Source organism: Cydia amplana, chromosome 13 (genome assembly GCF_948474715.1).
Source record: "Cydia amplana chromosome 13, ilCydAmpl1.1, whole genome shotgun sequence".
Taxonomy (NCBI): Eukaryota; Metazoa; Arthropoda; class Insecta; order Lepidoptera; family Tortricidae; genus Cydia; species Cydia amplana.
Window position 1 is genome coordinate 12,327,730 of NC_086081.1, and position 19,189 is coordinate 12,346,918.

General features: G+C 36.4%; 1 long non-coding RNA gene across 1 annotated transcript in view; it reads right to left on the minus strand.

Moving 5' to 3' along the window:
- LOC134653616 (uncharacterized) overlaps positions 1-14,023 on the minus strand; it is a 117,092-nt gene extending 103,069 nt beyond the window's left edge. Inside the window, exon 1 of the long non-coding RNA XR_010097272.1 lies at positions 13,933-14,023. This is a non-coding gene — a long non-coding RNA (uncharacterized LOC134653616). The remainder of the gene's footprint in view (positions 1-13,932) is intronic.
- Between the last annotated feature and the right edge of the window lie 5,166 nt (positions 14,024-19,189).

Sequence of the window (19,189 nt, forward strand, 5' to 3'; positions counted from 1 at the left end):
AAGCCCGAGGCGTTTTGTCGCCAGATGCGGCACTGAATCAATGAAAAACTGTTTTCTTGCGTGCCCCACATAGGCGATATATCAGGACGCGCTGCCCGATCCTTCTCGAAGGTAGAAAAACTTTGCGAGATCGTAATAATAGCTTTTGTTATGTTTGTTGACGGGACAAATGCTGATCCGTGCACCTGCTTGCCGTGACGGGGAATACGGGTATTTTGTAGTGAATTTATCTTTCCGGCGCTAAATCAAACTCCGACCCTGCAATTTCGACTATATTACGCTATTGTAATGTCGCACCGTTACTCACTCTGATGGAAATCGATGAAAACATCGAGTACTATTCGGAGCGTGCCGCTAACAGAAAACCGTTAATTTAATCTACTGTTCAGTACTGATTGTTTATTTAGGTTCACATATACAGGTCTTACTTTAATCATTATTACAGAGAATTTTGTTGAGACAAAGTTAAAAAAAGGCCAGTCTTGGAAAGCATAATAAAATTAAACACAATGAAATTTAATTTGTAACTTCTAAACATAATATTTTAACGAAAAAGCCTTGTTTCCTTATTTTCTATTAAATTTAATTAATTCCTTAACTCCTTAAACGACATTACAAGAATCACGCATCAAACTAAAGTCTATTTTTTTATTCGGTAGACTGAAATGACAGTTAATAGTATGGAATGACATTTCATGTTCATACTATTAACTGTCATTTCAGTCTACCGAATAAAAAAATAGACTTTATATGTATAATAATCTAGTAAAAATATTCATTAGTATTGCACACCGATTACAAAAGATAAGGTGCATACAGACTAAGCAAATAAATTAAACTGTGGTAGACAACAGGTGGACTAATGAAGAGCTAGTTTTTCACCTTGATGAATAGTCACACCTAAGCAGAGCCCACATTAAAACAAGGAAACGACTGACTTCCTATCGACTGTCACGTTACACACAATATTTTAAAGAGGCGTTGCACAGAACAATGAGTTCAGAACAGTTTTCATGTCGGAAGTGGCATTACACTGAACATTAGCCGGGCCGATAAGGCGCCGACACAAATTAGAGTCAGCACGCGACCGCTGCCACCGCATTAGCCCAGCGATCATGGCTTTATGAACACCATTTTTGTGATTGGGCTATGTATGGAGACGTTAACGAAATTGCTAAATCTGATCATAATGTTCCTGGCGTTGTCTCGGCTTTTTGCCACGGCCAATCCTAACAATTGGCGTAGGCACTAGTTTCTATAAATCACACGACTGCCATCTGACGTCCCAATGCAGAGAAGAAACTAGGTCTCCATTTAGGTTTCCTTGCGATGTTTTTCATCATCGAATATTAACTTTATCGTACATAAATAAGTTCCGAAAAACTCATTGGTACGAACCAGGAACCAGCGACTTCCGGATTGAAAGTCGCACGCCGTTACCGCTAGGCTACCAAATGCTTGATTATTTGATTTGAACTTACTAAGTCTGATATCATAACTTACAGTAAAAACATATACACTGGTGCGTTAAACATATCATTTAGGCAAGCCAGAGCTTGCATTTTCAGACAAGCTGATGTCGTCCGGCGGACTGATAATCAGTGGGCCCCTTTAGTCCAAAATTCCTTGTTCTCTCTTATTGTTTTCGGGGGCCCTTGCGGATAGGGATCTTTTGTGCAATTACCCCTAGAGAAGATCCGCCAACTACTCAAGAGCTTTTCCCACCATATCCATGTGTCGGATGATGGAGCTCTGGGTAGCGTTTTAAAGTCCTTTGGTTCCAGATATCCTGCTCCAAAGTCCTTCATTATTTGTCTGGCTAGGGCGTGACATTCACACATTAAGTGTTTCACTGTCTCTTCCTCTTCGCCACACATACGACAATCGGTGTTGTCAGAGTGTCCCATCTTGGCCAGAATTCCTTTGACCCCGTAATGGCCAGTAAACACCCCCGTTATGATTTGGAGTTGTCTTTTGCTAAGTTTCCAAAGGTTTTTGCTCCAGCCGGAGTCTACTCCTTGCATAAAGAGCTTTGCATGCTTTAGACCCGTCAGACTGTCCCATTCTTCCTGATGTTCCTGAAATTCCTTGTTACTTACGCTACAAGTTCACAGATACACAATACAAAAGTTAAATAACGTTTATAAACTACTAAAACATGACCCAGAAGTCAGAAGCAGTAGGTCGATACGGCTTGAATGGGATGATAGATAGATAAACCGATGCTTGACACCATTGCAGAAGTGGGGTATAAATTCCCGGGACGACAAATGCATCGCGAACTGCAATTTATGCTTTTCTGCGGCGGTTAGATATAAATTATCACGTATCATAAATTTCCCAAGTAAATTCTGTTTCGGAGTTCCCAAAACGAGTTTAGTTTGTAACTGGCTTATTGTTTGACAATATCTATTTAAATAGGTAAATCCTAAACAACATATCTGTTGAGTAGTGAAACTAGAGTCGTATTTAGAGTCGTCCAATATGATACCAACTTGTTTTCAATATTAATAGGTCTCGCTTGCAGGCTATTGAAATCACACGCCCTGAAATTTAAATGAAATGTTGTACATTCGTAAAGTATAATAATATATCGCCGTATTAAATAGAACTTTAATCGTTGCAAATATGTTCAGTCTTAACATAAATTCATAAAACTCGCCAAATGTAGAAAAAAAAATACATTTAGGAGCTGAAAGTGTGACAGTTATACCGGCGACAGTCCCGTTAACATCTGTTCGCGTGTTTCCGTTGCTTATCGCCTAGTGGTGAATCGAATTCTCAAGCAACTAGAAAAATTGTGCCTGCAGATTTGTAAAAACTGCCCGTATTCGTAGAGCGCTCTTATTCTGGCCTGCTTGAGGGATAAAGTAGGTCTCGCTCGGCAAGCGAATATATTGAAACCCCTGTGGTCCCTCGAGAATCCCCAGAAACGCCTCGGGCTCATTCCGCTACGCGTTTATCTGTAAGCAATCAAACAAACGCCGAGATAATGACATTACAAGTTACGTCAGCTTTCGATATATCTTTGCAAGTATTGAATTTGCTAAATTACATTTTACGAAGATTTTGAACCAGTTTAGGTATTCTTTTAATACGCTTTTTGATAAGGTAAGCATCGTGAGAAAAGTAGAAAATCTACGAGTGCATATAGACCTAATACGAGGAATAATAGTATTTTCACCTCAGCAGCTCGAACAAGGGTACTTTGCTACATAAAAACAGTGAGCAAAATCGCATTTTGCTCACTGAGTGAGACAAAATGACATTCAAGTGACCTTAATATTCAAATGTCATTTTAACATGCGGGGTCTAATACAAGTTCGAAATACTTGGATTCTATTATCTCTGTCCCTTTCACGTCTTTAGCAAAAAGAAAGAGACAAAAAAAGTTCAAACTACATTCAACGGTACATTGACGGTTTATAATAGACCCCCGAAAAACATTAGAACGCATCGTTCCAAAATACATATGAGTATGGATCCTTAATAATTATTTTAATAAATGAAAATAAAATTTAAGAATAAAAACTGATAAAAACACTATACTTTACGTTATTTATTGTAAGATTAAAAAAATGAACTCAAAAAATACACAGAATATCACGTAAAATATATAATTATAGTTTTAAGAATCTCTACTATAGTTTACAAATACCTAGTAAGTATCCGCAATTCGGACCGTATCTTACAATGTTTTTTTTTACAAAAAAATGTAGTCGATTGAAGTGTCAATCAATTGATGGTCGTTGTTTCCATATATTACCTATTTAACTGAAATTTACTATGTTTTGTTTTTGTGTTTGATTGTGGTAATTCAACTTAATTGTTAGTATCTCTAAGAAAGCATGAGTGATGAAGGAGGATTACATTTTTCAGGTTGTCTAATATGTTCTCACTGCTGAGGTGAAAAGTTTTGTGAACTACACGAGATCAAAGTTATTTACATCTCGTGCGCTTTTGTGTCCCTTACTATGCTCAAGATTCTAAATTAGATTATAGGTATAAAATCTTTCGCTTGCATGGGACTCAAAATAAGAAATTTTATATTAAAGGAAAAAATTGAAAAATTACGCTTCCGGCAGGACTTGAACCCGCAACCTCCGCAATCCGTGCGTTATAACGGTCCATTTTTTCCTTTAATATAAAATTTGGAATATCGCTCGCAGACGTAATCTGCATGTTAAAAATTGATTCAAAATAAGGACTCGAAGAAATATCAAACTTTGATCTCTTGTTGTACAAATAACTATTCCACTTGAATTAACCTGCTTAGAGAGTGAATGTGTTTTAATTGCTTGATTTTGATAGCCATTATCGTTTAAGCTTTATAATTTTAAGTCCAGAAATTCAATGACAAAAAAAGGTTATAATTTTTGAAATAGTAAAAAAAAGCTTTAAGTGAGTCAGTCATAACTTTACCTAAGTAAATGATTTTGTAGTAAATACAATTCAAGGAGGCTATTAAATTTGAAGTTAAAATACAAATAATTATACATTGGTTTAACAAAAGGTATTAGATGTGTATTATACTATATAATAATTCATATTACTGGTGGTAGATCTCCTCTCAATTATGTAGGTATAGTAATTTTTACAACGCATTATTATAACACTTTAAACTCTCGCGTGTTGTACACTTATTAAACTAGTGGCTCTACGTATGAGCTGTAGACCTCGCGAGCAGAGCTTAAAACTGAATAAATGTATGGCAAAAATATTTATTAAATTATAGGTATAGTACATGTAATATAAACAAAAAATTAAAAACTACTTACATAAAGCTACAAACAAAAATTAAACGAATACGCTTAACTTAAAAATATACAAAAAGTTATGTAGCAGTATACAATTACTGGGGATGGAACCAGGGACCTCCCGATGCAAACAAAAAAAGCGAACGTTTGCAAAATACGCCATTATAGTTCCTACTAAAGCTGACGAAATTTAGCTACTCATTCTCAAGTAATAACTAAATATCTAAATACCGCCAAAACCAGCGATACAAGTTTTCTGAATTTTTGGCCATTTAATCTATCTCAAAAAGAAAAAACTCTTATGATACCGATACGACTATTTGTTTAGGCGGGAGCTATCACGACTCCGCCATTTTGAAAAATTTCCAAAAACCGGATTGACAAATTTTTTTTATTTAGTCATAGAATTCGGTCACAAAATTTCACGAAAATCGGTTAAGAATTGCGACCTGTAGAGGAGAACATCCGGACATACAAAAGCAAAATGCCCGAGTCAAAACGTAGAACTTCGCTACGCTTCGGTCAATTACACAAACGGGTAAAAGGTAAAAACAATTAAATTATATCGCGGTAGACCCGTATGTGTAACGCATTATTAATAAATTAAATTTCAGCTTATTTTTGTACAAATTCAACAACCCAAAGACTAATAAAACGTAACTTTATTAGAAGTAAATGTCCAGTCCACCTCGAGTCGAGTGTCTTGTAGAGTATCTAACGTTAAACTCGAAGACTTTAAAATTTTACGACTATTTACCCTCTTATGACGTGAGGGTGCGAAGAAGAGATAAGGAGGCATTCGCGCCATAAAGGGGTTAAAAAGTATCCCACAAAGACGGGTTTTATGAAGTTCGCAAGTTCGCATAACATGACATTTGAATACAAATTAGTTAAATTATGATGTCTTGCGCGCCTGATGGTTTGAAATCGTAACGCCCGATGGTTTCATGATTATTGAAGCAATAGGTTATTTAGGATAAAGTTTGTGTCAAGAACCTTAATTTGGTACCACAACATGCAATTGTTATTTATTACATAAATATTAGATAAAAGAGTTGGAAAGGTAATAAAATAAAAGAAACAAAGCTTGTACTATGGGTGCTAGGCAACGATATAAGTACATACTTATACGAGGGCTGTTTGATAAGTACCCGTTTTCCAAATGTATTAATATCACGGGCCGAAAATATGTATACAATCGTTTTAAGCCATTTTTCAGAGGTGGGAAAATTTAAAAAAAAAACAGCATTCTTTTGTTTTTTTCTCATTTGACAGCGATTCAGTGAAAGCGTGAACTTAAAACTGTGAAAATGGAGAAAGAGCAGTATCGGTCTGTAATTAGATTCTTGTTTTTGGAAGGAAAAACATGTGATGAAATAAAAGTAAGAATGCAAGCGGTTTACCATGAATGTGCTCCTTCTATGACAACCGTCAGATACTGGTTTAACGAGTTTAAGCGGGGGAGAACAACCGTCTTTGATGAGGATCGCCCAGGCCGCCCAATTGAGGTGACTACAGACGATATGGTTAAGAAAATTGAAAATATCGTTTTAGCCGACCGCCGAATTGAACTTCGAGAAATCGTTGATGCTGTAAATGTTCCAATCGAGCGGGTACAAAACATATTAGAAGAAAAATTGGGTATGAAGACAGTATCGGCGAGGTGGGTGCCGCGTTTACTCACGGAGGAGCAAAAACGGAACCGACTGACTACTTCGGAGCAGTGTTTGGCCGTGTTCAAACGTAACCCGAAGGAGTTTCTGCGTCGTTTCGTGACCGTAGACGAAACGTGGGTCACCACTACCCCCCGGAAATGAAAGGGCAGTCGAAGCAGTGGATTTTACCGGGTGAACCTGCGCGAAAGATAGCAAAAATCGTTCCATCGGCTGGAAAGGTCATGGCGACCGTTTTTTGGGATTCGCAGGGTATTATACATATTGAGTTCTTAGAAAAGGGGAAAACGATAACAGGGCAGTACTATGCCAATTTATTGGATGAATTTGACGCTGGGTTGAAGGACAAACGACCCCATTTAAAAAATAAAAAAGTACTGTCTCATCACGACAACGCACCAGCTCATTCGTCTAGAGTTGTGATGGCTAAATTAACACAATTACGCTACGCCCTATTGCCTTACCCCCCGTATTCTCCAGATTTGACCCCATGCGATTTATTTTTGTTTCCCAACCTGAAAAAATGGCTCGGTGGTAAGCGATTTGGATCAAATGACGAAGTCATTGCCGCCACAGAGGCCTATTTTAATGACTTTCCGAAATCATACTTTTTGGATGGTTTATTGAAGCTTGAATATAGGTGGAACAAGTGTATAGAGTTAAAAGGAGACTATGAAGAAAAATAAATGCATATAAACAAAAACAACTAATTATTTTTTTCATAAACAGGTACTTATCAAACAGCCCTCGTATGTATGTACTCGTCTGTGTAATGGAATGGAAAGGTATAGAAATATTTAATACTTTTGTGATATTTGGTACTGAGCAACAAAAGATTTTATAAAATAAACTAGCAAACACTCTTAAACTATGTATTATGGTTATTTAAAAATATTTATTGAACATTTTGGTCGAGGAAAAATTCAATCTCACTTTTTAACTGCTACGAAAAATTATCTAAACAGAGTTTTTGCTGCAAAGTGAGACAGACCTACTACGTGCTACGACCTGCCGCTACGAAACGATTTGCGCAGTACAAAACAGTCAATATTGTTATCAAAACATGCAGACAATATCCAAACACATTTGAACACAATCTTAACACAAATCCTTCTCAAATAAACGATTACATACCTAAGTGTATATCAAACAGAGATTCTCATCATCCTATACAAACTATGCAGCATTTCAAATCGAGCATTATGCTTGCTCAGCCCGTCTTGTCTGTGATATACGTTGTCATAATAGTAATGTGGACTCAGCCTCTCAGTCGCAACTTAGATAAATTCGGCAGAGGACAATATTGTAATAATATACATATACTAGGGTTATTACTATGAATATATTATTATTGAAAGTGTGTAAGTATGTAATTTGCAACATAAATGCATGAGATTGATTTAAAATGTTCTTATATTGTCAAGGCGTAATTGCTCACTGCATATTAAATGCAACTCTTTTTAGTAATTATGTAATTTGAATACATCTTTTCTTTTAAAATCTAGGAACGTTTGTTCTGTTTCTTTCTGGCAATTTCTGGGGTCCAGTTGTATAATCCAGTTGTAAAAAATTAAAATGGTCAATATGATGACTAATAAGTCGCATTTTACATATTTGCCCCTATGTAATATTACGTTCACGCGAATGCGAAAATAATAAATAATAGCCTAGTGTTCACTGAAACTCATCAGCATCACGCGACTGCCGTTATATATTTATTTTTAACTATTCATATAGTCACTTATTTCTAATTACTTCTCTGACAATCCCTAATATGGACGGCAGCCGTCCACTATAATTAATATACTGTGATAATTATTTTCCACAAAAACCTTATTGCGTTGGAATAAGGTTCGTTATCTTTGTAGCCCAACGCGCAATAAAATGCGGATACCATTAGAGCACCAAGCTCCGATGTCACGTCGTGGAATTCGATCAATAGCTTAACATTTTTGTTCCTGAGGTACTTTGGGGTGATATCGGAGCATTTTTAGTATCCTATGAGGAAAATAAGGGTAATTTTATATAATATTATTATAGAGAGAGAGAAAGAGGTAAGAAATGTAATGTCTTAGGCTAGTCCTGTAAAATTCATTTTGCGTGAAGTAAATAAATAATTTGAAATTGAAAATTGAATTGTAAAGTCTAAGAAAAAAGTTCTGACAACCGAAACAGGGCATTTTGCTGCACTTAGTTATGCCGTTGTCGAGAACGTTCTCCGTTTTGTATGAAAAATATTCTCACTCGTGAATATTTCCCATAGGAAGTTGGGAACGTTCTCGAGATAGGCACAAGTATAACAGCACTATACATTTTGTGGTCACTGAATGGTAAAACTTAAAGTAATGAGAACTAGAGTCACCTATCGCATATTGTACGGAGCCGTACAGTAACATCACCTGTCAAATTTGAGCGACGCATTTGTCTTTGACCTTACACATCTACCATCACACTACATGACATCATCAATCTACATGTATCATCACACAACAATGTAGGTATATTATGTTTTAAAAGCTTATTCATTATGTAACCGGTAATAAAGAGTTTTATAAAAATATCCTTCCGAATCACTTCTATCACTTTTTCCGAATGACCCCAAAGCACCTCAGCGACAAACCGGTAAATATCACATCAGCTGTCATAGCTGATATTAGTTTCCTTGACTGCTGTTATGAAATCGTTTACAATGTTAATATATAACTTTCTGTTTGTGTAGGACTGATTGCTTGAAATATCGATAATATTCCTTCGTTCTGATAAATAGTTATAATGATATTGGATCCAATTGTGTCTGAAACGGTACTTCTCGACTTCCGGATATTTGGCTTTTATATATCTTGTTATTAAGGCTAATAAAACGTTCGTTGGGAGTAGGTAATATTTAAATGGTCAATATTATTTCTCCAAGAAATCAAAACCAATTTGATTTTAAACTTCAATAACATTCATTAGTATATACAGCAACACTCTCATTACTGTCCATCGGTGGAACTTATGCCTTTAGTAATACGGTTTGCCGATGGACAGTTAACAGTGTCGGCGATGGTACGATAGGTTTAACAACAATAATTGTTATTGATCGAAGCGTTAGCAAACGTCTCTGTTTTATTCTCTACAGTACGTAGTGTAAATTTCATTCAATAGCGTGACGTGACGTACGCGTTTGCGTTAATTGTCATTTTGTATGGGATTTTGAGTTTCCAAAACGTCCCGCTTGGCGCGCTGTTCAAAATCCCATAAAAAAATAGACATAACCCAAAGACGAACGCTCGTCACGTTACCGAATGAAAACACAAGGGGTTCAGGTCGCAATTCTCAACCGATTCTCGTAAAATTTGGTGAGCAGGTGTTCAGTAGTTAAATGGAACTGACTGACAATAGTAACTATTGTTCTATCTACGGGGATACCAAACTAAATGCGTACGTAGGTGTATTCAGAATTCATTTATATAAAACGAATTTGTGTGTGTTCATCATAGCCATATAGAAAACCCTCGGAGATAAGCCCTTTTGTGTGACGATTTGTACAGAGCAACCCTTCTTCGGCCACTTAGGCATCGCCGCACTGCCCGGCGGTATTTCATCTTTTATCACTGCATGGCTCAGAGGACAAGGACAATTGAATAAAGAGTTGCAGGGTTAAATTGTGGAAAAATGTGACTGATGGGACGTAGCGAACGTCATTTGTCATTGAAAATGTTGTCATTATGATAACTGCTATGGTACAAGACATTGAGAATATCTTGTTTTTGCTGACCAAATTTTTAATGGAAAATTTTTAAAAATATTTTTCTTACGCGTACGTGTTTTACAATGACATTTAAAGTTACAAATACAATATTTACCTGAATAAAACGTTAATAGATAATATCTTCAAAATATTATCTTTAAGCTTTAATACAAAAATGCAAAAGTTTGTTCAAACTATCAACAAAATACCGCAGTAAAAAAATTAAAACGTGTGTTTGGGCCAGTATTAATTCAAATAAGCTGAATAGTTCATACAAACTTTGAAGCTTATAAAATCTTCTCACAACCTACATTAAGTATACTAAAGTCTGGCCGGTTTTCTGCACAGTTGCCTCTCATGCGTCCTCAATGATCTACATGAATGGAGTGTCCGGTAGGTCTTTTCAGAGTTTATCGCGAGCCACGGCCGAGGGACCCGACACAATTGAGCGCTTGAATGCCCCAGGTATGTGCTTTGCTATCTAAGTGTTGTATGTTTATAATGCCCTGGTATAATTTTGCTGCGTCATGTTAAATTTAAGGTTTTTTTGAGGTATCTATTCACAGTAGTTAACATGGTGGAAGAGCAGGATCTCCTGCCACAGGTAATGTCTATTCCTAAGTGTAAGGCCTGAGTGGACGCTCGAGTTGGGCGTGCAGCGGGGCGGGACGTGCGGCGTGCATGTTCAACAAATGCAAGCGTATGGAAGCGGCCTTAGTGCACGCTGCTCTAATTACTTGTGAGCCTGACGCCACGCTGCACGCCCCGCCGAACGCTCCGCTTCGAGCGTCTACTCAGGCCTTACACTTATAAGAGATTTAAACCTTTGTAAATTAACCCTGTACTGTTTAACAGAAAAAAAACAACGGGTTGCACTCCGGGAGTGCCGACAGAAGTGAAAACTCAATGACTAATCCAAAATGTCTGCAGCACTATGTATAATTGATCCATCCTCCTTTCTATTGAAAAACTTTAGTTCCGAAATTGCTGGTCGCTGGTTGGTGGTGAGCTTGTTTAAAATTCGAAATTCAAATTTGTAGCGTTAATTGTTTAAAATTCGATTAGAAATTGTAAAGTTATCTTGCAGACCTCGCATCTAAATATTTGGTCATGATATTTTGAGTTTTATTCACCAGTACTAGAGTTCACTTTTATTAGCGATTTCATAAAGATGTAGCTTTATTGAATTATGTCATTGAGTTTTTCTTTATTTATTTAAATGCCATTTAAATGAGTGGCCATCTAAACCTTACGGTCACGTGATCGCCTTACGCTGTCTCGAGTTTATCATTTTTTCCCCACCTCAAAAAGTGCCCATCAGCGCCGCTAAAGAAGTTTTCACTTCAAAAATCATTTGTATGTATTTATTTGGTTTGTATTTATTAGGTACTTATTAGTGTTAATTATTATTCAGAGCCCCCTGTGTCCCACTGCTGGGCAAAGGTCTCCCCCCTTATTTATTACTTACATACCGTAAATCCACCAAACTGTAGTTCAGTACTGCAACTACGGTCCACAAGTTTAATACGTGATTAAGTATAAATATCAAGGTTCCTTTTGGGTTTGTCTGGCATTCAAATAGCAGTCACATTTGAACGAATATATTCGAGTTCATTTTAGAGATAGATGGGAGCTTTTGGATTGTAGTTGGGTTTTACGGAACTCTCCAAATCCAGAAACGATTGAGAGAGTGACGTAAACTAATTATAATACAAATACTTAATATTTATTTTTAACCGACTTCAAAAAAAAAGGAGGTTCTCAGTTTGACCCGTATGTATGTATGTATGTATGTATGTATGTATGCATATTTGTTCGCGATTATCTCGCGTTTGGCTGAACCGATTTTGATGCGGTTTTCAGAAAAGTGTTTGTTACATTCTGGAGAAGGTTTTAGTATACATAGATCTGAGCTGATGCTGAACCCTGGCTGTACCTAGTGGAACTCAGGTTTGGTACAACATAGGCCCACGCTATTTTGGTCATCTGACATGCCTTGATGAGCACTTGGGTGAGCAGTACCCAAGATAGAGCTGATGCTGAACCCTGGATGTACCTAGTGGAACTCAGGTTTGGTGGTTGCACCAAACCATCCATATGTTGGTGGGTGTGCGTATGTTGATACGCACACGCTGTTTGGGTCATCCGACGCGCCTTGATGAGCACTTAGGAGAGCAGTACCCAAGATAGAGCTGATGCTGAACCCTGGCTGTACCTAGTGGAACTCAAGTTTGGTGCAACATAGGCACACATTGTTTTGGTTAACCGACTTGTCGTCGTGTGCCTATGTTGCAGAATTCCACTAGGTGGGTCAATCAACTTTCTTCTAACCACATTTAAAAAAGGAGGTTCTCAGTTTGACCCATATGTATGTATGTATGTATGTATGTTTGTTCGTGATTATCTCGCGTTTGGACCCGGTATGTGGCGATGCTATCGGTATACTTACCATCAAAGTTGCAAAAACTGATTTAGATAAAATAGTAGGAGTGGGAGTGGGAGTGGGAGTCGGACTCGGACTGGGAATGGGAGTGGAAGTGGGACTGGGACTGGAAATGGGAGTGGCAGTGGAAGTGGGAGCAATATACATACAAATCGTTTAGCACCGGAACGTCATATTATGTTTTGTCGCGTTTAACATCGAGTTAGGCCATCACCAACATTAGTAGGTAGTTCCCAAAACTAAATAGAGAGCCTAACAAACTAGTATTTTAGCCCAAAACCTAAAGTAAATGAAGTACCTATCACTAAAAAGTAAAAAATAAAATAAAATAAATAAAAATAGAACAAAAAAAAAACAAAAAGATAAAATATAACAAAACAAAATAACTTAATACTAAATTACGTTAAAACTAAATGGAGAGCCTAACAAACTAGTATTTTAGCCCAAAACCTAAAACAAATGAAGTACCTATCACTAAAAAGTAAAAAATAAAATATAATAAATAAAAAAGAATTAAAAATTAAAAATATACAAAAAGAAAACCGAAACAAAATAACTTAATACATATAATATCTTTTTTAAAAAAAGGGAACCGCCTTCAAAAAACCAACCCACTGAAAAGCACAAAATAATTTTTATATGGCACCCCTATACGTGTCCAGTCCCTATCCCGTCGTAAATCAAATTTCTGCCAAAAAGTAATTAATACCTAATAATAAGAAAATTAATTATCATCCGGGTAATTACTTAGTTTTTGAAGGCGGTGCCAAACCAACAAAAACATTCTTTGCTGCTAATCAGAAAAAAAAACGAGTATGTAGTACCTACAAGAATGAGTAAACTAACGTTGTCTAACATATCGGTTCTCTAAAATTTTGGTTTGGCACCGATTTCAAAAACTAAGTAATTACCCGGATGATAATTAATTTTCTTATTATTAGGTATTAATTACTTTTTGGCAGAAATTTGATTTACGACGGGGTAGGGACTGGACACGTATAGGGGTGCCATATAAAAATTATTTTGTGCTTTTCAGTGGGTTGGTTTTTTGAAGGCGGTTCCCTTTTTTTAAAAAAGATATTATGACATTACCACGATCACCTTCCTCGCGTTGTCCCGGCATTTTGCCACAGCTCATGGGATCCTGGGGTCCGCTTGGCAACTAATCCCATTAATTGGCGTGGGCACTAGTTTTTACGAAAGCGATTGCCATCTGACCTTCCAACCCAGAGGGTAAACTAGGCCAGTTTTGGAATTAGCCCGGTTTCCTCACGATGTTTTCCTTCACCGAAAAGCGTCTGGTAAATATCAAATGATATTTCGTACATAAGTTCCGAAAAACTCATTGGTACAAGCCGGGGTTCGAACCCGCGACCTCCGGATTGCAAGTCGCACGCTCTTACCGCTAGGCCACCAGCACCTTCTTTACCACGATGATTTATTTTATTGTTTATGTAAGGCCTGAGTGAACGCTCGGAGCGGAGCGTTCGGCGGGGCGTGCAGCGTATGGCGTCGGGCTCACAAGTAATTTGAGCAGCGTGCACTAAGGCCGCTCCTATACGCTTGCATTTGTTTAACATGCACGCCGCACGCCCCGCCCCGCTGCACGCCCAACTCGAGCGTCCACTCAGGCCTTACACACACATTGAGTTCGCCTTTAACGACAGTACAAACAGCAACACTCTTAACTGTCCATCGATGGACCTTATGCCTTTGTAATAAGGTTTACGAACTGTAAGTTAACAGTGTGCGCGACGTGAAATCCAATCTTTATAACAGTTACCGGAGTGCAACACAAATTGCAACACATCAACTCGTCGTCAAAGCCGTAACTTTGAATCTGCCTTTTAAACGGGACAGCTTCAAACACAATCCGATTCAGAATGCATATAAAATTTCATCGTTAACGCCATTTTACGGCGCATTTTATTTCGCTCGGCAGATATTTGCAGCCCATCGATATGCTAATGCCGATGCAGCGAGCGTAACCTGATATTCGCTACCTGCGGACAATTTGCAAGCGTAATGTAGGCACTATATACGCTACTTTAACCTGTTTGTTTAAATTTTTATATGTATAGTGACACTTATGAGTCTTATAACTTTAACTTGTAAGTCCCCGGACAGGCGCACAATAGTGCATCATATTTGATTTAAAAGGCGTTTTCAACCAGGGACTACTCCGTTTTTAAATAATATGTGATTTGAAACCTGTTAAAAGACTGATCATATTTATTAAAGAAAACTAAATAGGTACATAATATGACGCAATTTCACTTCAGAATCTGCTAGCCTCTAATTGTATCATTGGATTTAATATAGACGAGAAGTTTTTCAACGCAATGATTTAGAATATTTCGACGGCTGATGGGCGGTCAAACCCGATAAATCAATTTTTTTTATTCAAATAAGAATTCTACGCATGTTACATATACTTCTAATTTCAGAAATCCTTTTACTCGACTTATCGGGTTTGATCACCCACCCCTCGATGTAAACAAATCTTGATTTAGATTATCAGTTTCATCAAAGGTAAACACTTTACCAAAAAAGCTTTTAGTAGGATATCAATTGTCATTATATAGGTACTTGAGCTCTTGTTCGAAAATAAGTATATCTAATTAAATCACAATTACAGTAGGTACCTAAGCCTTTTACTTTGATTTGTTTATAGTCAAGTTCGTATCCCGAATTTCTCAAAATTGACTTAAGTAGTAAAGATAAGGATATTATTTTGTAGACATAAAAAGTTCCAAACTATATTTTTTATACCTATTTTTCTTGACCCTAAAGTAGTTTCTTTTGACAATAGCCTCCAGTGGAATAGTTTTACAATAGCTCGTACTCCCAAGGCAAGCTTTTGTGTATAAACATAGCTATATTTATTACCCCTGCAGTGACAGGTTAGTAACCTACCGCTCTGAACTAAATTCAACTAGACATCCCTCTTACAATCCTCAGGGGAAGCGGAATAGAACCTACATTTGAACGTAGGACAGTCAGCATAAAAAAAAACGTATAAGAATAGTCATATACGTTTTTTTATGCTACTCTCTCGTAACGGCTCTCGTCTCTCTATTATTATCTTCGTATTTGCTATTCTCTGATAGCTTAAAGCTTAAGTTCTCATGAGGCTTTTGGTGGTGATGGTAAGTATAAACAAAAACACATTAATAAAACATAATTTACTTTATTGTGAATCAACATAGCCACCATCACCATCACCACATATCAAATAACAAATAATATAGAATTATCACTATACGCCTTTAGACTGAATAATAAATAGAAATTCCTTAGAGATTAGAGATGAAACCAAAAATAAACAACGTAAAATAAATATATTTTATCCAAAACAAAACCTTATATCATACCGATCAAAATGTAGACCCAAATTGGATTTACGCACGGCGCAAAGAGAAGGGGAAATAGCTAAAAACGAGATAACTGGAATGACGCGAAAAGGAAAAACGCAAGGTAAAATACTGTAAAACCGCGTATGTATTAATATTCTTAAGATAAAAGCAGAGTATTCTGTAAATGTAGACATTGCTAGGACGTTGTTGAAACAAATTACATTTAAGTAGAATGTGAATGTCTATAATATTTCCTTATGAATTGTGATTGTGAATAATGCACAAGCTTGCACGCTGTAGGTACCTATAATATATTAATAAAAAAAAACATAACGAAATACTGAAAATAACGGAAATGATTGGTACGGGAAGTCCGCGGGAATTAAAAAAGTTCAAAAATCTAAATATTTATTTCATTAATACTCCAATAATATTTAACGATATCTTGAGTATGACACATTCACATTGGAACACTAAACAAGTGACCATTCGTGGCCGCATTAACGTGGCCGCATTAATTGAGCGATCTGATTCTGATTTAGCTTAAGATGTTAGTCTCAAATGACATGAAACTCTGCGTACAGTAGAGTTCTATAAAAAATATTATTCTTTTCCTATACAAGGTGACGATGTACGCAGGCTTAAATCTAACAGGCCAAGGCCTAAAGATACGTCAACACCAGTGCCTTAGTACCATCGCCCCTACTGTTAACTGTACATCAGTGGACCTTATGCCTTTTGTAATAAGGTCCACCATGCACACGTAGAGTTAGGAGTGTTGCTGTTTGTACTACCTACTTTGTCAATAGTTAAGTTTTGCCACTCAATGGAAGCCGCAGCACGGAACAACGAAACGAAGTTCGGAATTCGAAATTACTTTCTAACTACGCCCAATATTTCAAATACGGCCGATTTTGTTACTCATTGTCTCTCAGCCTATAGGTATATGGTAAATTACTGAGGACAAGGATTTTTTAATGGCCAGTGCGGTTTGGGAGTATAATTTTAACCTTTTATGTAAAATGTAGTTTAACTTTAAAATATCAGGTGTACCTATACACGTCACGTTTATAAAAATCAATAATAATTAATGTGCCCTAAAATAACTCTATGGTAATTAACCCCTTACTGCATGGAATGTAAAATATTTGTTTAAATTTGAACTTTAATAGCTGCCATTAGAGTTTAATATCATATCCGTCATAGGTATATGGCGTCGTATGCGGTAAAGGGTTGACGTTAAGTTTCATCCACACATAACTTCCGTGGTACACATATACATTAAATATATTAAAACCGGTCACTGACGTATTTCAGTCAAAGATGCATCGGTCCGCCAACGCGTACTCCCGTTGAAGGTCCTCGTAAAAGAGCGAAATAATAATATGTCGAGCAATCTTCGTCATAAAATACGTGAGTACCCCGTTTTAATATACATGTATTTTAATATGTATGTATGTATGTATGTATGTATGTACATATATACTTTATTGCACATCATCATCATCATCATCTTAATATCATCGAAACATCTTGAAGTAATATCGTTTTCCATTTCCATCTGCACCTTCTAGCATCCGTTCCTTAATACCGCACTTTTAATATTAACATTTTACGCACAGAGCAAGAAATTGAACTCACGTTCATCCCCGACGTATTCGGGCAAAAATAAAACCTTAGGCGAGTGCACGTTTATACGGCGAGCCGGGGAGTAGTAAATCATTTTAATAATTGATCCTGGTTCAAATATTCATGAAGTTCCAGTGGAAGGATTCCGAGATAGAATGGATGAAAAATGTTTCGGCCCCTATAATATTTCGCTGAACTGACCGTTTTGCTAGTATTGATCCCTTGTTCAGTGTTCTTTTGTCTAATGCTAATTTGATTGTACAGGTAAATCCACGGTGAAATGTAATTATCTAAATGGGTATGAGGCTGACTAAGAGCCTAAGGTTGCCTCAGAATATATCTTAACACACCTTTATTGTTACCGTAAAAATAAGGATGTATTCAGATATATTTGAAAATTTTGGCGGTCACTATCTGTTTAATATTGTCTTTAACAAATATCAAGACTTTTTCTTGGTAAGTCGAGATACACGTTGTCAAATAAAATAGAAATAACGTGACTCCAGTCTCCAAGGAAATTTGATAAGGAAATGCCAACATTGCCGCCCGTCCGGATACGTGTCGTGGAATAATATGCAGAAACGTTAAGTCAGGTCATTAGGGCAGCGACCTCGAAGGGATTTCGGGCCCTTGCAATATTTGCTTGTACGTGAGGCAAAATATCGATCGAGCGTATGACACTTGTAATGTATTTGGTACCGTGAAACGCATTTCAGAAAACTGGTTTTGTTTAGGGAAAATGCACTAAACTTAAAACAGTTTTTACGGTAATAGAAGACTATATTTTGTCTTTTGAAATCTATAATTTTTGCGTGTACGTATTACGTTGTTTTCTGTGCGTATATGTGTATGTGTATTAAAAGAGTTATATTATGCAAAAGCTTTGTAAAACAATGATAATTCAATTTATATTTAAGTTTCTACAATAAGTATTTTTTAATTTATTGGCAGCAATTTTAAAATCCATTTATTCATGTTTATATTGATAATTTTAAACCAGAAACTGTTAATTAAAAAACGGTTTAATTTAAAAACGTTAGGAAAAAATTAACACAACAACTAATTCTATTAAACATCCAATAACGAACTACCCAATTATTCTTTTGAATTGCGAAATCCTTAATTGAGTTCCGCGGAGACTGATATAATTCAAAACGCTGAAAATGACGTGAATGAATGTTTAATATACTGTTTGAATAACAATGGCCGCAATTTGCTTTGGCGTAAGAACGCTTGTGTAAGGATGGACGGCGAATAAAGTGGGCGTTGAGAATTGATTCGCCGAATTTTAATTTCTATTGTATACAACCAATTTATATTTGATTTATAAAATAAAATAAACATAGCCTACCTTTATTATTAAAGTGTATATTTATTGTGGTCCTCTGATGTTTGATTTAGTTTAAGATAATAGTAATAAATATAGAAATTAACTTTTAAAAAATACCAGTAACTTTAAAAAAATATCAAACTCAAATATATGCTTTATTCAAGTAAGTAGCAAGGAGCGCATTGTGTATGCCTTGTCTACTTAGGTCATGTATCACAATAATTATGACTGATGTGACTAATAGTAAACGTACTAGAGTTTATGTACC